The following is an 8,221-nucleotide window of genomic DNA, read 5'->3' on the forward strand; positions in this document are numbered from 1 at the left end:
TGTAGTGGTCCCTTACATTGGTGACCAATGGGAGAAGGACCCCCTTATATCAGTGGTCAGTGTAGTGGTCCCTTACATTGGTGACCAATGGGAGAAGGACCCCTTATATCAGTGGTCAGTGTAGTGGTCCCTTACATTGGTGACCAATGGGAGAAGGACCCCCTTATATCAGTGGTCAGTGTAGTGGTCCCTTACATTGGTGACCAATGGGAGAAGGATCCCCTTATATCAGTGGTCAGTGTAGTGGTCCCTTACATTGGTGACCAATGGGAGAAGGACCCCCTTATATCAGTGGTCAGTGTAGTGGTCCCTTACATTGGTGACCAATGGGAGAAGAAGCTCCTTATATCAGTGGTCAGTGTAGCGGTCCCTTACATTGGTGACCAATGGAGAAATGGAGGCTCAGGCCGCAGAAATGGAGGCTCAGGTCACAGAAATGGAAGCTCAGGCTGCAGAAATGGAGGCTCAGGTCGCAGAAATGGAGGCTCAGGCCGCAGAAATGGAGGCTCAGGTCGCAGAAATGGAGGCTCAGGTCGCAGAAATGGAGGCTCAGGTCACAGAAATGGAAGCTCAGGCCGCAGAAATGGAGGCTCAGGCCGCAGAAATGGAGGCTCAGGCCGCAGAAATGGAGGCTCAGGCCGCAGAAATGGAGGCTCAGGCCACACATAAGAAGGCAGAAATGGAGGCTCAGGGCACACATAAGAAGGCAGAAATGGAGGCTCAGGGCACAGAGAAAGAAGCTAAAGCCACCCACCAAAAGGCAGAAATTGAAATACGCGGCTGCTCGGCGTCAAGGCCCAGCCACATTTATGTGTACTGTCAGTGTGAAGAGGTTATAGTGGTTCTAAAGTTTTCTTTGACATTAACGAATTCTAAGGTAAAAAACCTTCTGTGTCCCAGGATCCTCCCCAGCTCCCTGTGGGCGGGGTTACTTGCTCTGCAGGCAGGGGTACTGCTCCTCTCGTGTGCTCACTCATCAATGCCCAGGATCAGGTGGGGCTGTGTTAATGTGAAAGTCAATGGTTAGGCAGAAGCCCGGCTTACAGATGAGTTGTACACCATGTGCAGCTGTGTAATATACATCCCATGTCACTACACACCTTCCTCATTGTATGTAGCATTAGGAGGGACACACTGAGCCCATGTTCTCTCCACCAGCCCAGCAATACCTCTGCCACCTCACTCCCAGTGACAGAATGGGGTCCCCCTGTACACCTAGGATGTATCTCATGTGTTCACTTCACTTTACTCCTTCAGCTCTCCCATACCATGTGGCCAGGTACATGAGATCTCCGTACCATGGGTTTGGTCCCAGATACTTCTGGGGAACTGACCACTAGGAGATAGGCAGAACACCAACCCCCTCACTCCCAGTGACAGAATGGGGTCCTGCTGTACACCTAGGACGTATCTCATGTGTTCACTTCACTTCACTCCTTCAGCTCTCCCATACCATGTGGCCAGGTACATGCGATCTCCGTACCATGGATTTGGTCCCAGATACTTCCGGGGAACTGACCACTAGGAGATAGGCAGAACACCAACCCCCTCACTACCAGTGACAGAATGGGGTCCCCCTGTACACCTAGGACGTATCTCATGTGTTCACTTCACTTTACTCCTTCAGCTCTCCCATACCATGTGGCCAGGTACATGAGATCTCCATACCATGGATTTGGTCCCAGATACTTCTGAGGAACTGACCACTAGGAGATAGGCAGAACACCAACCCCCTCACTACCAGTGACAGAATGGGGTCCTGCTGTGCACCTAGGACATATGTCATGTGTTCACTTTAGTCCTTCAGCTCTCCCATACCATGTGGCCAGGTACATGAGATCTCCGTACCATGGGTTTGGTCCCAGATACTTCTGGGGAACTGACCACTAGGAGATAGGCAGAACACCAACCCCCTCACTCCCAGTGACAGAATGGGGTCCTGCTGTACACCTAGGACGTATCTCATGTGTTCACTTCACTTCACTCCTTCAGCTCTCCCATACCATGTGGCCAGGTACATGCGATCTCCGTACCATGGATTTGGTCCCAGATACTTCCGGGGAACTGACCACTAGGAGATAGGCAGAACACCAACCCCCTCACTACCAGTGACAGAATGGGGTCCCCCTGTACACCTAGGACGTATCTCATGTGTTCACTTCACTTTACTCCTTCAGCTCTCCCATACCATGTGGCCAGGTACATGAGATCTCCATACCATGGATTTGGTCCCAGATACTTCTGAGGAACTGACCACTAGGAGATAGGCAGAACACCAACCCCCTCACTACCAGTGACAGAATGGGGTCCTGCTGTGCACCTAGGACATATGTCATGTGTTCACTTTAGTCCTTCAGCTCTCCCATACCATGTGGCCAGGTACATGAGATCTCCGTACCATGGGTTTGGTCCCAGATACTTCTGAGGAACTGACCACTAGGAGAGAGGCAGAACACCAACCCCCTCACTACCAGTGACAGAATGGGGTCCCCCTGTACACCTAGGACGTATCTCATGTGTTCACTTCACTTTACTCCTTCAGCTCTCCTATACCATGTGGCCAGGTACATGAGATCTCCGTACCATGGGTTTGGTCCCAGATACTTCTGGGGAACTGATCACTAGGAGATAGGCAGAACACCAACCCCCTCACTACCAGTGACAGAATGGGGTCGTGCTGTGCACCTAGGACATATGTCACGTGTTCACTTCACTTTACTCCTTCAGCTCTCCCATACCATGTGGCCAGGTACATGAGATCTCCATACCATGGGTTTGGTCCCAGATACTTCTGGGGAACTGACCACTAGGAGAGAGGCAGAACACCAAACCCCTCACTCCCAGTGACAGAATGGGGTCCTGCTGTGCACCTAGGACATATCTCATGTGTTCACTTCACTTTACTCCTTCAGCTCTCCCATACCATGTGGCCAGGTACATGAGATCTCCATACCATGGGTTTGGTCCCAGATACTTCTGGGGAACTGACCACTAGGAGAGAGGCAGAACACCAACCCCCTCACTACCAGTGACAAAATTGGGACCCACTGTACACCTAGGACGTATCTCATGTGTTCACTTCACTTTACTCCTTCAGCTCTCCCATACCATGTGGCCAGGTACATGAGATCTCCATACCATGGGTTTGGTCCCAGATACTTCTGGGGAACTGACCACTAGGAGAGAGGCAGAACACCAACCCCCTCACTACCAGTGACAGAATGGGGTCCCACTGTACACCTAGGATGTATCTCATGTGTTCACTTCACTTCACTCCTTCAGCTCTCCCATACCATGTGGCCAGGTACATGAGATCTCCGTACCATGGATTTGGTCCCAGATACTTCTGGGGAACTGACCACTAGGAGAGAGGCAGAACACCAACCCCCTCACTACCAGTGACAGAATGGGGTCCTGCTGTGCACCTAGGACGTATCTCATGTGTTCACTTCACTTTACTCCTTCAGCTCTCCCATACCATGTGGCCAGGTACATGAGATCTCCGTACCATGGGTTTTGTCCCAGATACTTCCGGGGAACTGACCACTAGGAGATAGGCAGAACACCAACCCCCTCACTACCAGTGACATAATGGGGTCCTGCTGTGCACCTAGGACATATCTCATGTGTTCACTTTACTCCTTCAGCTCTCCCATACCATGTGGCCAGGTACATGCGATCTCTGTACCATGGATTTGGTCCCAGATACTTCCGGGGAACTGACCACTAGGAGATAGGCAGAACACCAACCCCCTCACTCCCAGTGACAGAATGGGGTTCCGATGTACACCTAGGACATATCTCATGTGTTCCCTTCACTTTACTCCTTCAGCTCTCCCATACCATGTGGCCAGGTACATGAGATCTCCTTACCATGGGTTTGGTCCCAGATACTTCTGGGGAACTGACCACTAGGAGATAGGCAGAACACCAACCCCCTCACTACCAGTGACAGAATGGGGTTCTGCTGTACACCTAGGACGTATCTCATGTGTTCACTTCACTTCACTCCTTCAGCTCTCCCATTCCATGTGGCCAGGTACATGAGATCTCCGTACCATGGGTTTGGTCCCAGATACTTCTGAGGAACTGACCACTAGGAGAGAGGCAGAACACCAACCCCCTCACTACCAGTGACAGAATGGGGTCCCCCTGTACACCTAGGACGTATCTCATGTGTTCACTTCACTTTACTCCTTCAGCTCTACCATACCATGTGACCAGGTACATGAGATCTCCATACCATGGGTTTGGTTCCAGATACTTCTGAGGAACTGACCACTAGGAGATAGGCAGAACACCAACCCCCTCACTACCAGTGACAGAATGGGGTCCTGCTGTGCACCTACAGTAGGACATATGTCATGTGTTCACTTTACTCCTTCAGCTCTCCCATACCATGTGGCCAGGTATATGAGATCTCCATACCATGGGTTTGGTCCCAGATACTTCTGGGGAACTGATCACTAGGAGATAGGCAGAACACCAACCCCCTCACTACCAGTGACAGAATCGGGTCGTGCTGTGCACCTAGGACATATGTCACGTGTTCACTTCACTTTACTCCTTCAGCTCTCCCATACCATGTGGCCAGGTACATGAGATCTCCATACCATGGGTTTGGTCCCAGAAACTTCCGGGGAACTGACCACTAGGAGAGAGGCAGAACACCAACCCCCTCACTCCCAGTGATAGAATGGGGTCCTGCTGTGCACCTAGGACATATCTCATGTGTTCACTTCACTTTACTCCTTCAGCTCTCCCATACCATGTGGCCAGGTACATGAGATCTCCATACCATGGGTTTGGTCCCAGATACTTCTGGGGAACTGACCACTAGGAGAGAGGCAGAACACCAACCCCCTCACTACCAGTGACAGAATGGGGTCCCACTGTACACCTAGGACGTATCTCATGTGTTCACTTCACTTTACTCCTTCAGCTCTCCCATACCATGTGGCCAGGTACATGAGATCTCCGTACCATGGGTTTGGTCCAAGATACTTCTGGGGAAATGACCACTAGGAGAGAGGCAGAACACCAACCCCCTCACTACCAGTGACAGAATGGGGTCCTGCTGTGCACCTAGGACGTATCTCATGTGTTCACTTCACTTTACTCCTTCAGCTCTCCCATACCATGTGGCCAGGTACATGAGATCTCTGTACCATGGGTTTGGTCCAAGATACTTCTGGGGAACTGACCACTAGGAGAGAGGCAGAACACCAACCCCCTCACTACCAGTGACAAAATGGGGTCCTGCTGTGCACCTAGGATGTATCTCATGTGTTCACTTCACTTTACTCCTTCAGCTCTCCCATACCATGTGGCCAGGTACATGAGATCTCCGTACCATGGGTTTGGTCCCAGATACTTCTGGGGAACTGACCACTAGGAGATAGGCAGAACACCAACCCCCTCACTACCAGTGACAGAATGGGGTCCTGCTGTACACCTAGGACGTATCTCATGTGTTCACTTCACTTCACTCCTTCAGCTCTCCCATACCATGTGGCCAGGTACATGAGATCTCCATACCATGGGTTTGGTCCCAGATACTTCTGAGGAACTGACCACTAGGAGAGAGGCAGAACACCAACCCCCTCACTCCCAATGACAGAATGGGGTCCCACTGTACACCTAGGACGTATCTCATGTGTTCACTTCACTTCACTCCTTCAGCTCTCCCATACCATGTGGTCAGGTACATGAGATCCCTGTACCATGGGTTTGGTTCCAGATACTTCTGAGGAACTGACCACTAGGAGATAGGCAGAACACCAACCCCCTCACTACCAGTGACAGAATGGGGTCCTGCTGTGCACCTAGGACATATGTCATGTGTTCACTTTACTCCTTCAGCTCTCCCATACCATGTGGCCAGGTATATGAGATCTCCATACCATGGGTTTGGTCCCAGATACTTCTGGGGAACTGATCACTAGGAGATAGGCAGAACACCAACCCCCTCACTACCAGTGACAGAATCGGGTCGTGCTGTGCACCTAGGACATATGTCATGTGTTCACTTCACTTTACTCCTTCAGCTCTCCCATACCATGTGGCCAGGTACATGAGATCTCTGTACCATGGGTTTGGTCCAAGATACTTCTGGGGAACTGACCACTAGGAGATAGGCAGAACACCAACCCCCTCACTACCAGTGACAGAATGGGGTCCCACTGTACACCTAGGACGTATCTCATGTGTTCACTTCACTTTACTCCTTCAGCTCTCCGATACCATGTGGCCAGGTACATGAGATCTCCGTACCATGGGTTTGGTCCAAGATACTTCTGGGGAACTGACCACTAGGAGAGAGGCAGAACACCAACCCCCTCACTACCAGTGACAGAATGGGGTCCTGCTGTGCACCTAGGATGTATCTCATGTGTTCACTTCACTTTACTCCTTCAGCTCTCCCATACCATGTGGCCAGGTACATGAGATCTCTGTACCATGGGTTTGGTCCAAGATACTTCTGGGGAACTGACCACTAGGAGAGAGGCAGAACACCAACCCCCTCACTACCAGTGACAGAATGGGGTCCTGCTGTGCACCTAGGACGTATCTCATGTGTTCACTTCACTTCACTCCTTCAGCTCTCCCATACCATGTGGTCAGGTACATGAGATCCCTGTACCATGGGTTTGGTCCCAGATACTTCTGGGGAACTGACCACTAGGAGATAGGCAGAACACCAACCCCCTCACTCCCAGTGACAGAATGGGGTCCTGCTGTGCACCTAGGACATATGTCATGTGTTCACTTCACTTTACTCCTTCAGCTCTCCCATACCATGTGGCCAGGTACTTGATATCTCCATACCATGAGTTTTGTCCCAGATACCTCTGGGGAACTGACCACTAGGAGATAAGCAGAACACCAACCCCCTGACTACCAGTGACAGAATGGGGTCCTGCTGTGCACCTAGGGCATATCTCATGTGTTCACTTCACTTTACTCCTTCAGCTCTCCCATACCATGTGGCCAGGTACATGAGATCTCCATACCATGGGTTTGGTCCCAGATACTTCCGGGGAACTGACCACTAGGAGATAGGCAGAACACCAACCCCCTCACTACCAGAGAACCACCTCTGCCAGATATGATGCTTATTGACCAGCTACTATACTATATGTTCCCTTGTTCTCCCTTTTCCTGGCCTACCAATCTGCATGCTTGGATAAGGGTCTGGTATGTATTTGGGGGGAGACCCTATTCTGTTTTTTAATTTTGGCATGGGGTTCCTCTCAAAATCCATACCAGATCCAATGGGCTTGGTAAGGATTGGGGGGACCTCTATGCTGTTTTTTTATTATTTATTTTTTTAAACCGGCACTTGTTTTGTTTACATTCTGTTGACAGCGGGGAATCCCTCTGGCAGGATGCAGCGGTCGCCTGCTTCTTAACAACCTACTTCCTAATGTATCTGAAAATGTTGTTAGAAATTTTTTGGATTCAGTCAGATTCATTACTATGTCTATTCGGATAGATGTACGCTGCCACCTCCTCTTCACTCCCTCTCTCTGTTGGGGTCCCTCAAGGTTCTGTCCTTGGACCCCTTCTCTTCTCCATCTATACCTCCTCCCTTGGTCACTTGATAACCTCCCAAGGCTTCAACTACCACCTCTATGCTGACGACACACAAATCTATCTTTCTACCCCTCACCTCACCCCTTCAGTCTCCTCCTCACCCCTTCAGTCTCCTCCTCACCTCACCCCCTCAGTCTCCTCCTCACCTCACCCCTTCAGTCTCCTCCTCACCTCACCCCTTCAGTCTCCTCCTCACCTCACCCCTTCAGTCTCCTCTCACATTAATAACCTACTAAGTGACATATCGGCATGGATGTCACTCCACTTCCTCAAACCCGTGCCCCCTCCCCCGACTTCTCCATCAAGATCAATAACACAACCATCAGTCCCTCCCCTCATGCCAGGGTACTAGGTGTAATCCTAGACTCCCATCTGTCCTTTCAGCCCCAGGTCCAGTCGATGACAAACTCATGTAGACTTCACCTCCACAACATCTCCAAGATATGCCCATTCCTAACCTCAGAAACCACTAAGCAACTTATTCACTCCCTTGTTATATCTCACCTTGACTATTGTAACTCCCTCCTCATTGGCCGAACTCATCTCAGGCTATCCCCTCTTCAGTCTATCATGAATGCTGCTGCCAGACTCATCCACCTTACTAACCATTCTGTATCTGCCACCC

This window comes from Staurois parvus, unplaced genomic scaffold (genome assembly GCF_062004578.1).
Source record: "Staurois parvus isolate SC_StPar_1 unplaced genomic scaffold, SC_StPar_1.0 ptg000223l, whole genome shotgun sequence".
Classification (NCBI taxonomy): domain Eukaryota; kingdom Metazoa; phylum Chordata; class Amphibia; order Anura; family Ranidae; genus Staurois; species Staurois parvus.